This window comes from Hyla sarda, chromosome 2, assembly GCF_029499605.1.
Source record: "Hyla sarda isolate aHylSar1 chromosome 2, aHylSar1.hap1, whole genome shotgun sequence".
Taxonomy (NCBI): Eukaryota; Metazoa; Chordata; class Amphibia; order Anura; family Hylidae; genus Hyla; species Hyla sarda.
This window is the reverse complement of record NC_079190.1, coordinates 312630491-312645480: the sequence shown is the minus strand read 5'-3', so window position 1 is coordinate 312645480 and position 14990 is coordinate 312630491. Positions and strand designations below refer to the sequence as shown.

General features: G+C 50.3%; 1 protein-coding gene across 15 annotated transcripts in view; it reads left to right on the top strand.

Moving 5' to 3' along the window:
* Nucleotides 1-14990, top strand: part of DCAF6 (DDB1 and CUL4 associated factor 6) — a 1246835-nt gene that overhangs the window by 611143 nt on the left and 620702 nt on the right. The window lies entirely within an intron of this gene.

Genomic DNA, 14990 nt, shown 5'->3' with positions numbered 1-14990 from the left:
ACCCCTATGATAGGTGAATCCCGCGTGGCCTGGGGTGTGCCGGATGTGGACATCCACCAGGCGAGCCTCACTCGCTATGCTATTTAGGGCGACGCTATCATAAGTCAGCTTGTCTCTGGCACCTCCCCTGTCTTGGGGCCTCGTGACCGCATTAAAGTCCCCTCCAAAGACCACCTGCCGACTTGTAAAAAGATAGGGCTTGATCCTCATAAAGAGACACTTCCGGTCCCACTTAGACTGTGGGCCGTAGATGTTAATAAGGCGAAGTTCTTGTCCCTTCATGAGGACATCTAAGATCAGGCACCTCCCCATTTCTAACTCGATAACCCGTCGGCATTCTACCGCTGCGGTAAAAAGGACCGCCACTCCGCTATACGGCTCGGCCCCAAGAGACCAGTAGGAGGGCCCATTCCTCCACTCTCTTTTAGCCTTGTAGATAGATGACATATCTGTTAGCCTGGTCTCTTGCAAAAATAAAATATCAGCATTAATATGGGCAAAAAAATCATAGGCCGCAAATCGAGCCGTATCTGACTTTATGCTGGCAACATTAATGGATGCCAGAGTCAACGGAGAGGGTGCCGCCATCGAGGGTGATTGAGTTAGACATCTTTCTTTTTCCCACCATCCTTCCCATCCACCCCACCACCCTCCTCATCAGATGATGGTTTACCCCTTTTTAGTGAGATGGATGTGTCCATTTTCCCTTTATTTACATTTTCCTCGTCCCCTGACTCTGAGCCAGTCCCCCCCCCTGAAGACATAGGTTCCCCAGGGAGAGAGGACTCAGGGTCCCCTGTGAGCCCCACCGCAACATCCGGAACCTCACCCCCAGCCTCCTCCTCCGAAGAGGAAATGTCGCGGAGGGCTCGGAACCGGTTGGAGAGACCAATCAGAGGGGGGTCAGTTGTACCTTCCTTTGGCATCTGGCGGGTGGGAGAAGATTTTAAATCTCCCTTTTTCTTATTCCTCCGAGTACCCCGCTTTGTTTCTGCCCATCTCCCTCTGTCCTCATCCGCGCTCTCACCATGGGAGGACAGCGAGGAGACAGTATCCTCCTCTTTGTGGATCCTTCCAGTCTCCTCATCCAGTTCACTATCCCCCAGGGCCTCAGCAGTAACACTGGTCGCAGGGACAGGATCAGAAGCCACCTCAGCTGGCTGATGCTCCTGTGACTCCCGAATCTCCCTATCCCTTTGACGCTTCTTGAGACGCCTCAGTTGGGCAGGCGTCTTCTGCTTACTTTTCTTCCCTGGCCCCTGCACCCCTTCATCCCCGCCAGCCATCCCCCCAGCAGAGTTCACCTCATGGCTTACCCCCACTGGGGTAACAACCGCGTTGACAAAGGAACGAGGGCAGCGACTGAATGGGTGACCTAAGTCACCACACAGGTGACACCTAATCTCTGCACAAGATGCAGCGAGATGGCCTATTTCCCCACACAGAGTGCACTTCTGCACAGTGCAATTGGCACTAAAATGTGTGGGGTCACCACATCTGTGACAGAGCTTCGGCTGACCCTGGTAGAAGATCTGGATACGATCCCTTCCGAGGAAGGTCGCAGATGGTATATGGGTAACGGTGTTTCCTGAAAGCTTAAGCTTGACCATAAACGTCCAGGCCCCTGACCAGATGCCATATTCATCCCTGTTCTTTTTTGGGACCTCCACCACCTCTCCATACCGACCTAGCCACGTCATGATGTCAATACAAGAAAGTGATTCGTTACGGGTTAAAACGGTCACTTTCTTGACATTGTTTTGGCGAGACACCGCCTGAATGGCAAAGTCTCGCCAGCCGGGCTCATTCTTTACCAGCTCATAATTCGACCAGAAGAGCTCAAGCCCCTCTGGCCGAACAAAGCTGATATCGAACTCAGGGGTACCATAAGGATGTATTAAGGCGTAGATGTCAGCTGCCTTAAAGCCCAACTTCAGCAGAAGCTCAACAACTTTAGATCTTGGAGGACATGTATCACTGCCTCTCCACCTCAGCCGGACCACATTCCTTCGGAGACCACCTGGCCCGGCTGTTGGGAGGGACCACACAGTATCCCCCCCTCTTTCCTCTCGGAAGGCTGAAAGACCATGTCTTTCTATCCAAAAGGATAGATCAACCTCCCTACCCTCTACATTGATTGATCTCTCCCCTCTCCTTAAGGCCCCCAGGAGACGCTGCTGCAAATTGCCCCCCCCCAGAGCCAGAAGACGAGGAAGGTGCCCCCCTCCCCCCTTTGTGTAGCTGCGTACCGGTGCTACCACCGCTGGGGGTGCAACTGGACCAGGCCCTACATCCCCACCACTAATCTGTGCCCCTTCACCACCCTCCTCCACATAATCCATACTCACACCATTATTGCCTGTTTTAGCTGATGTGCCCCCCATACCTCCACCCGTGCTACAGCCCATACTACAATTCACTCCAACATTAACCTCCTCATTCATACTGGCTGGACCGGTGCGTTCTGGTGCAGATAGTGTACCATCAGCATCACTGGGTACCAGAGCTGGAGCCACCACCACAGGACAGGTCACCGGTCCTTTATACAAGGACCGGGAAGCCTGCCTAGCCTGTTTATTAGTGGCCCCAGCCCTGTTTTTACTGGTACCCTCCGCCTCATCAGTACTGGAGTTTTCTGCTCCTGGGTGCCGCTGTTCTGGATAAGCGGCGCCAATACAAAATAAAGGTTTTAGTCCAGTCTTTCTGGGAGGCGAAGACATCTTGGCCCCAACAGCTCTTTCACGATGACACCGCTGCTCCAAAGGAACAGCAGTGCCAACGCTCCGAGCCACCGGAGCTCCCGCAGCTGACTCTGGCACAAAGCCGCCCCCCCTCCCGTTAGGGAGCAGCCCAATGTGCCAGAGCCATCCATGCCCATCGCTGGGCAAATATCACTGTCCGACCTCACAGCCGATACATTGTCTGCTCCACCACTGTTACTACAAACAGCGATGGAGCTCACCGCCACACTAGACTCCATACTCTCCCCACTCTCCTGCACTGAGTCCACAGCAGAACTCAGGCTGGGCTGAGAAATGGGGTTCACACAGTGAGCTGACCCTGCGGCCAGTCCGGGGGGCTCAGGGAGGGGGGTATATACAAATGTTACCTGCTCCTGGAGCTTGGTCTTCTTTAGCTTCTTTTTCCTTCCCCCAGGTGCCTCCTCTGGTAACTCATCCCCAAACGTGAAGTCCTGGAGGCGACCTGGGGACTCCAGGAGCTGGATCTGGGCCATCAGCGCCCCTCCCTGGTGACTGGTGCTGCTCTCATCCCCCGAACCGCCAGAGCCATGGCCAGATGACATCGCCACTTGCCCTGCAGGGAGCCCACTGTATGGGGTCAGATGTTGCAGACCCCCGGGTGGATTTGGCTCAACATTATCGGCCTCCACAGCGTCTCCTTCCTCCTCCACCCGTGGCTGAAGCCCCCTCAGCCGTCTCTGCTTCTCTCTCTCCATTGTATGAAAGCGGTCTTCATTTAAAAGTTTTTCCCTAAATGGCCCGCTGTTCTCTAAAATAAAAGTTCTCTTCTTCTCCAGTATCCTTATTTCATTTTTCAGCTGTTTAATCCGGGCTGACAGCTCAGCTTTCTGTCATTTCGCCGCAGTTTCCATCAGGGCTTTTGCTTCCCGTACCTCCTCCTGGAGCCTATACAAGCTGCCCCTTGCTTCCTCATATCCACGGATGTGTTCTGCCACACGAGAGTTATGGGGGACTCCAGACTCCCGGGCCCTAGGCATCCCCCAATCCTCCTCCACACATCCGTGAGCATTTAGCTTTGCTCCAGGAGGAGTATCACAGTCCACATTGTCAGGCCTTGTTGTCACAGTACCTGTGCTTCCGGAACTTCTTGCACTTGTAGTCCCACAACTTGCAGGGCCAGCCTTGCGGCTGCTCTTTGTCTCTACGGGTTCAGGTGTGGCTGGAGATGCATCGCTGCACCTCCTGGCAGAGCGCCTCAACCCGGAGACCTCTGATGCACTTCCTGACGCTGGTCCCTCCACACCTGGTCGCTGGCTCCCCCTGCCCCCCGCGGACCTGATTCGGGGGGCAGGTGTTGGGGTTCTCCTCTCCTCGCTCATGCCTGAACACACGCTCTCCCTCTGGGGAAGGAAGAACGTTGCCCGGCACAGATGACACGGCAGTGCTCAGAGCGCACACACACCAAACAATCCAGCAAACGACTTCCTCCACACTCAGCAGACTCACAGGAAGATGCTCCCTCTAGTGGCCAGACTCCAGAGCTGTACTCACTATTCTGCTGTTGGGGTCACTCTGCTCATATATTTAATTACTTATTCTGAACTGATCCAGAGTAATAGAGGCTTGATGATGTTAAAGGGGTATGCCGGGCGAAAACATCTTATCCCCTATCGAAATGATAGGGGATAAGATGTCTGATCTCCCTCCAGCAGCCCGCATTCTATGCGTAGCTGCGTCTGAAATTTCGGAAACTGCTGGGCTTCCGAGAGGGGGATGTGATGTCACGCCATGCCCCCTCCATTCATTGCTATGGGAGGGGCGTTGCGACCGTTACGCCCCTTCCCATAGAAATGAATGGAGGCGGCGTGGCGTGAGGTCATGTCCTCGTCTCGGAAGCCCGGCGGTTTCCGAAACTTCAGATGCAGCTGCGCATAGAATGCGGGCTGCCACAGGGAGATTGCGGGGGGTCCCAGTGGCGGACCCCCTGCGATCAGACATCTTATCCCCTATCCTTTCGATAGGGGATAAGATGTTTTATCCCTGAATACCCCTTTAAGATCAGGAGTAACATGTTACTGATGTGGCGGGAGGGGAGGCATAGTTAGGGGGGCCCAGGAACTTCAGCTGTATGTGGCCCCAAAATTCCTCATGGCGACCCTGCCAACAGGATAACAGGACTGGCAAATAATGATGCACATGACATAGGGAACCACTGTACTTATAGCACTAAACCTTTGCACTAATTTAGGAAGATGTAAGTTATACACTCACCACATTGTATTTGGTGGTAGACTACAAGCAATCTCCAATAATCATTGTGTGTGTACAGAATAAAACCAGAGAAGAAAAGGTTACAGAGCAGGGCTGCCAGGCTCACTCCTGAGAGCAGTGACTCAGCGGGAGGGAGGGGGGGGGGGGGGGAGTCATCACAATGCAGGCAAGAGATGGACACGCCCCCTCCCTTTTTTTCTTTTGGGCTTTAATGACCTTGTATAAAGATTACAGAGTAGAATTTTTTTTGTATTTGCAGATGACACTAAAGTAAGGTAAGGTAAGGTGATCACCACAGAGGAGGTTAACATAATAATACAGAGGGATCTGGGGAAGATAAGGGCTTGGGCACAGACATGGCAAATTAATTTTAATGTGGATAAATGTAAGAGAGAAATGTGTAGAGGAACCAGGATCAGCCTAAGCTGACAGACTGACAGAGAGGCTGACAACCGTTTTGCGCTTGCCCGCTTTCACTACAGAAAAGGGGCGATTTGATCACAATGTACAAATATATGAATGGACAGTACAGAGTTCTTTCTAGTGATCTTTTTATACCTAGGCCGGTAACCATGACATGCCAGGAGACATTCTCTACATCTAGAGGAAAGAAGGTTTAGCCATCATCACAGACATATTCTTTATTGTAAGAGCAATAAGACTATGGAACTCTCTGCCACATGATGTCAGAGAGTGATGTCTGACTTGATAAACAAGTTCAAGAAAAACTATGATATTACAGGTTATAGATACTAGATGTATGTGGATGCTATAATATATGTAAAAAAGAAAACAGAACAAAAAGCGCAAAACATGTGACGTTACTCCGGATTATGGGGATTTACCAATAGCCACTGTTATGATTCGGCTAGCTGGATGTGGATCCTCTGTGTCAGCGAGGGATTGGCGTGGACCGTGTCGGTGGACCGGTTCTAGGTTGCTACTGGTTTTCCCCCAGAGCCCGCCGCAAAGCAGGATGGTTTTGTTGCGGCGGTAGCAACCAGGTCGTATCCACCGGCAACGGCTCAACCTCGCTGACTGCTGAGAAGGCGTGGGACAGAAGGACTAGACAGAGGCAAGGTCAGACGTAGCAGAAGGTCGGGGCAGGCAGCAAGGTTCGTAGTCAATGGCGATAGCAGAAGATCTGGAACACAGGCTTTGGACAACACTAAACGCTTTCTCTGGCACAAGGCAACAAGATCCGGCAAGGAAGGGAAGGGGAAGTGAGGCTATATGGACAGGGAGCAGGTGGAAGCTAATTAGACTGATTGGGCCAGGCACCAATCACTGGTGCACTGGCCCTTTAAATCTTAGAGAGCTGGCGCGCGCGCGCCCGAACGTGACAGCCGGGGACCGGGGCGGGTAAGTGGCTTGGGATGCGATTCGCATCACCATCGTGAATGTCAGTGCAGCGCTCCCGGTCAGCAGGTCTGACCGGGGCGCTGCAGAGAGGAGAACGCCGCGAGCGCTCCGGGGAGGAGCAGGGACCCGGAGCGCTCGGCGTAACAGTACCCCCCCCCCCCCCTTAGGTCTCTCCCTCTTTTTGTCTCCTTGTCCCTTCAAAAGAGACGAGAACATAGGGGACACCTCTTGAGTTTCCTTCTGGAACAAAAAGAAGTCTTGAGTAGCTACATCAGCGGTCGGTAGTCCAGAAGAAGTGGGAATGGGGAGGGGGGGCAGAGGGTGAAGCTTGTCACGGGGCAGAGTGTCACCAGGACGGGGGCTATGAGGAAGCACGGCACAGTCCTGATAGGCCTTGGGGAGACCAGGCACAGGAGGAGACACTGAGGCCCGACAGACGGGACTGGGAGCAGACGTGAGGCATTTCTTGTGGCAAGCAGGACCCCAATTCTTGATCTCGCCGGTGGTCCAGTCAAGGGTGGGAGAATGATGCTGGAGCCATGGCTGACCGAGGAGGACTTCAGAGGTGCAGTTGGGCAGGACAAAAAATTCAATTTTCTGGTGATGCAGTCCAATGCTCATAAGCAAGGGCTCTGTGCGGTAACGCACAGTGCAGTCCAACTTCACTCCGTTGACCGAAGAAATGTAGAGCGGCTTGACGAGATGGGTCACCGGGATGCAGAACCTTTTAACCAAAGAGGCCAGAATAAAATTTCCAGAAGAACCAGAGTCCAAGAAGGCCACGGCTGAGAAGGAGGAGTTGGCAGAAGGAGAAATCCGCACGGGCACAATGAGACATGGAGAAGCAGACTTCGTACCAAGAGACGCCACACCCACGTGAGCTGGGTGCGTGCGTTTCCCAGACGTGGAGGACGAATAGGACAATCCACCAAGAAATGTTCGGTACTAGCGCAGTACAGACATACATTTTTATCCCTACGGCGAGTCCTCTCTTCATGGGTCAGGCGAGACCGATCCACTTGCATAGCCTCCTCGGAGGGAGGCACAGGGGTAGATTGCAAAGGATACTGTGAGAGAGGTGCCCAGAGATCAAGGTCTTTTTCCTGGCGGAGCTCCTGGTGTCTTTCAGAAAAACGCATGTCAATGCGGGTGGCCAAATGGATAAGTTCATGCAGGTTGGCAGGAATCTCTCGTGCAGCCAGCACATCCTTGATGTTACTGGATAGGCCTTTTTTAAAGGTCGCGCAGAGGGCCTCGTTATTCAAAGATAATTCGGAGGCGAGAGTATGAAATTGGATGGCGTACTCGCCTACTGAAGAATTACCCTGGACCAGGTTCAGCAGGGCAGTCTCGGCAGAAGAAGCTCGGGCTGGTTCCTCGAGGACACTACGGACTTCAGCGAAGAAGGACTGGACTGTGGCTGTGGCAGGATCATTGCGGTCCCAGAGCGGTGTGGCCCAAGACAAGGCCTTTCCAGACAGAAGACTAACTCCGAACGCCACCTTAGACCGTTCTGTAGGAAACTGGTCCGACAACATCTCCATATGTAGGGAACATTGAGACAGGAAACCACGGCAGAGTCTAGAGTCCCCATCAAATTTGTCCGGCAGGGACAAGCGGAGGCTAGGAGCGGCCACTCGCTGCGGAGGAGGTGCAGGAGCTGGCAGAGGAGATGGTTGCTGCTGTAGCAGTGGCAGAAGTTGCTGTAACATGGCGGTCAACTTCGGGATTGCTGGGCGACCACCGTGGATAGGTCAGCGAGACTTGGCAGCAGCACCTCAGCTGGATCCATGGCCGGATCTACTGCTATGATTCGGCTAGCTGGATGTGGATCTGGTTTTCACCAGAGCCCGCCGCAAAGCGGGATGGTCTTGCTGCGGCGGTAGCAACCAGGTCGTATCCACCGGTAACGGCTCAACCTCGCTGACTGCTGAGAAGGCATGGGACAGAAGGACTAGACAGAGGCAAGGTCAGACGTAGCAGAAGGTCGGGGCAGGCGGCAAGGTTAGTAGTCAATGGCGATAGCAGAAGATCTGGAACACAGGCTTTGGACAACACTAAACGTTTTCTCTGGCACAAGGCAACAAGATCCGGCAAGGAAGGGAAGGGGAAGTGAGGTTATATGGACAGGGAGCAGGTGGTAGCTAATTAGACTGATTGGGCCAGGCACCAATCACTGGTGCACTGGCCCTTTAAATCTTAGAGAGCTGGCGCGCAGAGAGCGGAGCAGCACGCGCCAGAACGTGCCAGCCGGGAACCGGGAAGGGTAAGTGGCTTGGGATGCGATTCGCGAGCGGGCGCGTCCCGCTATGCGAATCGCATCCCCATCGTGAATGTCAGTGCAGCGCTCCCGGTCAGCGGGTCTGACCGGGGCGCTGCAGAGAGGAGAACGCTGCGAGCGCTCCGGGGAGGAGCAGGGACCCGGAGCGCTCGGCGCAACAGCCACGATAGGGTTGTGCTAACCTGGTGGTGTTATGCTCAAAGCACAACACCTTGTAGAGCTTGAACACCCAATCTCTGTGGTTGGTGGCCAGGGTGCAGGGTGCCGTCTAGAGGATTTTCCGTGGAAAATCATCTAGATGGTCTGGGTAAACTTGCGATGAACTGCAGGAGCAGAGAAGAAAAAGTGATCCTCTTGTTGCTCACCCGTGTTTGAAGGTCACAAACCGTTTCGGACAATATAAATAAGATAAAAGTAGTTTAAAAGCAGCGCTGTGGACTACGCATTTCAAGGGGTGTGACCCCCTCTTTGTCAGGTCCAGTGATTGGTACAGCATATCAGGCGTCATATGCAGAAAAAAATATGCAAAATGAATGGGTCCATAAATAAAAGACATTAGCAGGGAATATATCAAACATTTGCAAACAACTTATAAAAACACAAATATGTATATCAAACAACATAAAAATCACAGTTTAAAATCATTGTTCACAATCATAATTCATCTGAGAGTTCATCAATGGATATAAGAGGTTATAATATACATAGGAGCCTGTGTGCAACCCACCGGTGTAGGTGGGTACCCGGGTGGAGGGTAGTGTGTCCCTTGCCGGTGATGGTAGCTTGGTATGCAGGCCTGCAGCGTGAGGACGGAGCCCAGAGGTGGGTCCGTATGTAGAATGCAGAAAATGTAGAAAAATTGCTGCGGTGGCGCTTCCAAGGAATTAACCCAAAGTCGTGGGTATAGGTATAAAGTAAATAATTTATTTTTACAGCATAAAGAAATCAAAGAAAATATTTTTCAATTGCAGTTGGTTGCTGTGTGGCCAGATGACAGGTATGGGAATTGTGGACTGGGCAAGAGAGACCTACATAGTACAACATTTTCAATAAAAGAGCATGAAAACCACGTAAAACATGAAAAAATGCATAGGTATAGTATTTTACAGGAGTATTTAAAGGTTCAAATAGAACCGCGAGAAATGTCCGTAGTAGCGACCAATCAGAGAGCTGCCGGTGTCCCTGGGACCAATCAGGAGGCAGTAGGCGGAGGCTGTCATCGCTGTGCTGGGTTCCCGCAGCAGGTGTATGAATGGAGACGAGCCTCTTAAGGCTGATTGGTCGCTTGCTGTGGGATAGTGTAAAGGCGACCAATCAGGATCGTGCCGTACATGACTGAGTATAGTTACGCTGTCATGGGCGAAAGTCCGTGTGGAGATGTCTTCCAAAGATGGGCATGGGGATAGTGGGCTAGATTCTGATTGGCTGTCCGTGATATCGAGTGAGCCAATCAGAGGGGGGACGTATAAGTCCGGGTTCCAGGTTGCTGCCGCTGGTGGCGGTAAAGTGTCTTTCAAAAATGTCAACCAATCACTGCTAGGGTCGTCCGGGTGGTGGCCAATCGGAAATGAGACGTGTATATCCTCTCCGGGAGATTCCTAGAGGCATCGGTGGCAATTCTTTTTTGAAGAGTACGAACATTCGCTGCTGGGCAGGTCCGGGCGGCGACCAATCGTGAAGAAGGAGGTGTTTTGGCGACCAATCATGAAGAAGGAGGTCTTTGAATACTGTCAGGGTGCCGGTATCAGGCTTGAACTTTGTCCGATCGGGCTGTCATCCGATCTGGTGGTCATCGGGGTCCGGATATCGCTTGGAATTTTTCATGGAAGGGCTGTGAGACCTATAAAGAAAAAGAGAGATGGAGAGAGAAAGGGGAGGGGAGAGAAACAGGTGGCCTCTGCGGCGGCTTGGTGTTGTCTTGTCCCGCAGTGAGGAGGCATCTGCTACGGCTGTCACGATGTCATCGGGACCCATCGGCTTGTCTTTAGTTGGCTTCGGTGAGGTGGGTGGACTTCCATTCCGGCAGCAGTGGGTGGAGGGGTGGATTAGGTAAAATTTTTGATGTATTCATTCAAACCCGAGGGTGTCAAAGTTTTAAGGGTGAAGATCCAGAAATTATCCCGTTTTCTCAGTACTGCGAAGACCTCCTTCTTCATGATTGGTCGCCAAAACACCTCCTTCTTCACGATTGGTCACCGCCCGGACCTGCCCAGCAGCGATTGGTTGTACTCTTCAAAAAAGAATTGCCGCCGATGCCTCTAGGAATCTCCCGGAGAGGTTATACACATCTCATCTCCGATACGCCACCGCCCGGACAACCATAGCAAGCGATTGGCTGACATTTTTTAAAGACACTTTACCGCCACCAGCGGCAGCAACCTGGAACCCGGACTTATACGTCCCTCCTCTGATTGGCTCACTCGATATCACGGACAGCCAATCAGAGTCTAGCCCACTATCCCCATGCCCATCTTTGGGAGACTTTCGCCAATGTCAGCGTAACTTTACTCAGTCATGTACGGCACGATCCTGATTGGTCGCCTTTACACTATCCCACAGCAAGCGACCAATCAGCCTTAAGAGGCTCGTCTCCATTCATACACCTGCCGCGGGAACCCAGCACAGCGATGACAGCCTCCGCCTACTGCCTCCTGATTGGTCCCACGGACACCGGCAGCTCTCTGATTGGTCGCTACTACAGACATTTCTCGCGGTTCTATTTGAACCTCTAAATACTCCTGTAAAATACTATACCTATGCATTTTTTCATGTTTTACGTGGTTTTCATGCTCTTTTATTGAAAATGTTGTACTATGTAGGTCTCTCTTGCCCAGTCCACACCTGGCCCTGGCATCCATCCCACATGACGTCACCAGCTCACCTGGTTTTGCGCCATTTTTTCCTGAATTTAAATTCCCATACCTGTCACCTGGCCACACAGCAACCAACTGCAATTGAAAAAGGGAGCTGTGACTCCTGAAACGCGTCTTGCTTTATCTATTTATTTTCTTTGATTTCTTTATGCTGTAAAAATAAATGATTTACTTTATACCTATACCCACGACTTTGGGTTAATTCCTTGGAAGCGCCACCGCAGCAATTTTTCTACATTTTCTGCTTCCTTTGAATAAGGACACTCACTCAGGAAGAATGCCTGCCCTCCTCCTCACCAAAACAGGGTAACCTAGAAGGAAATAGAAAAGATAAGTTAACAACACATGATAACAAAAAACAGAAAGAAAATTTTAATGCAAATTTTATAACAACATATTCAGGGGCCATAAGCTAATACAGCAAATTCTACCACATTGGGGCATTCCAAGATCTGACTCCACCTTGGTCTACACATTACTTGGTCCAATAACTGAAAAAGTATCTTCATATAATCCTGTGTAGGATCACACCTTAATATTTCATATGTGTTGGTATCATTTAATCTATAACACATTGTGGTGTAGACCTCTCTGTCCATGAGTACCACGTTGCCCCCTCCTTGTTTGAGTTATTAATTATGGGATCCTGGTTCTGAGTAAGGGATCTCATTACCTCTTTCTCCCGTCTGGAGAAATTAGAAGGTATAGAATCATAAGATCTCTTGATATATCCGAGGTCCTTGCTTACTAGATCTGCAAACACCTCAATACAAGATATGTCATTCATAGGGGGAAATTATCTATCCTTTGGCCTACAATCTGTAAATGGCCCTTCTCCCCTTGTCCTTTCATTTTAATCTAGCAAGGAGGACAGTTCCCTTGTAGGTTGCCGGTCTTCGGGTGAAATACCCAAATTAAGGGCCTCTTGTCTATCTCTCAGCTTATGAAATTAGTGCCAGCGCAATTTGTGCGTAAATACATTTTAATCTTTGACCCAGGTAAAGGTATCAAAGAAAGTGGTAGGTACAAAGGACAATCCCTTGCTTAGGACTCTCTCTTGCTCAGCTGTTAAAGGGAAGTGGCAAATTCAGAACTTGTAGGGACCTGTCTTCTTTTACCGATATCGTGGCTGATCCTGCCGTACCCATAATTGGTATGCATCCTTCTGGTCTATCCCTAAAATTTGAGATGTTCTAAGTACTCTAATATCAGTTTCTGATTCTCTCTGACCCTGCGATTTCCGAAGGACAGAGTAGGCTCGGTTTTCCCGAAATTCCTCTAGGTCTCTCACAAACTGTGAGTGTGTTCGGTCTTTCAAATAAAAGTGAAACCTGTCATTTTCATCATAGGAATACCTCAACTATGAGAGACATAATGAGAAAAAAAATATCCATAAAAACACATTGTCTGATTTTTAAAGAATTTATTTGGAAATTATGGTAGAAAATAAGTATTTGGTCACCTACAAACAAGAAAGATTTCTGGCTCTCACAGACCTTTAACTTCTTCTTTAAGAGTCTCCTCTGTCTTAATGGCACCTGTTTGAACTTGTTATCAGTATAAAAGAAACCTGTCCACAACCTCAAACAGTCTCACTCCAAACTCCACTATGGCCAAGACCAAAGAGCTGTCGAAGGACACCAGAAACAAAATTGTTGACCTGCACCAGGCTAAGAAGACTGAATCTGCAATAGGCAAGCAGCTTGGTGTGAAGAAATAACTGTGGGAGCAATTATTAGAAAATGGAAGACATACATGACCACTGATAATCTCCCTCGATCTGGGGCTTTTTATGCAAGATCTCACCCCGTGGTGTCAAAATAATGAGAAGAACGGTGAGCAAGAATCCCAGAACCACATAGTGGGACCTAGTGAATGACCTGCAGAGAGCTGGGACCAAAGTAACAAAGGCTACCATCAGTAACACACTATGCTGCCAGGGACTCAAATCATGCAGTGCCAGACATGTCCCCCTTCTTAAGCCAGTACATGTCTGGGTCCATCTGACGTTTGCTAGAGAGCATTTGGATGATCCAGAAGAGGATTGGGAGAATGTCATATGGTCAGATGAAACCAAAGTAGAACTTTTTGGTAAAAACTCAACTCCTCGTGTTTGGAGGAGAAAGAATGCTGAGTGGCATCCAAAGAACCCCATACCTACTGTGAAGCATGGGGGTGGAAACATCATGCTTTTGGGGTTGTTTTTCAGCAAAGGGACCAGGACGACTGATCCGTGTAAAGGTAAGAATGAATGGGGCAATGTATCGTGAGATTTTTGAGTGAAAACCTCCTTACATCACAAGGGCATTGAAGATGAAACGTGACTGGGTCTTTCAGCATGACAGTGATCCCAAACATACCGCCTGGACAACGAAGGAGTGGCATAATAAGAAGCATTTCAAGGTCCTGGAGTGGCCTAGCCAGTCTCCAGATCTCTACCCCATAGAAAAACTTTGGAAGGAGTTAAAATTCTGTGTTGCTCAGCGGCAGCCTGAGCATGTATGAGAGAGAGAATATATGTCGGGATTTCTGTCGGCGACTTTTGCTTTTAAAGCAGCAATATCTTCCTTTGCGGCAAACTCCCCGAATTTATTTTCGATATAGTCAACCCCAGTACCCAGGTCTTCCACTGTAGCATGCAAGGGGTTAATCAGAACAATCATGTCCCTCCTAAAGTATTTTTGCAGGGAGAGTAGCATGTGCTTTATCTGAGTATCTGTTACAGCCTGGTCACAGAAAGAGACCCGATGTAAATCATCCTCCTCTGAGGGAGGGAAGATATTAGGACCCCATGCAGATAAGGAATAGCGTTTGAGCTGAGGAGAGTTGCACGGCTGCGTGGTGGCATTCCTGACAGGCCAGAGGTTGAGATGGGCTGCGGTGAGGAGAAAGCGGCCGGTACCTGAGAGTTGCTTCCAGTGGAGCAGGCAGGAGACAATAGAGCTGAAGCTGCAGTCCCTTCGGCAGCCAGAGGCTAAACACTGTGCAGTGCTGGGTCTGAGGTTCCGCCTGTGTAGCGCTGGCAGTGAGAGTAGTGGCTCCGGATCCCGGGCGCTGCCTCTGCCATCTTGAAGTATCCCACAACTAGGAAAAGAAAAATTTCGCCAAGGTACCTTGTTTTGTTCACCCTCTTTTAGGGTGTTTTGTTCACCCTCTTTTCACCCTCTTTTTACGGCAACAAGATTCTACGTCCGTGGGTGTTACTTGTGCTCTTGTACATGCTGTGCAGTCGCTGTAAAGGGCTATGGAAAGCGTAGCTCAGTTAGACCATGACAATTCAGTCCTTCAGCTAGGTCACAGCCCCCATAGTATACCTCTCATGCTCTGGACAGTTCCTGACACAGACAGAGGTGGCAGCAGAGAGCACTGTGGTCAGAAAGAAAATAACTATACAACTTCCTGTGAAGCATAGAGCAGCTGATAAGTACTGGAAGGATTAAGATTTTAAGATAGAAGTTAAATCTGTATAACTTTCTAGCACCAGTTGATTTGAAAACATGT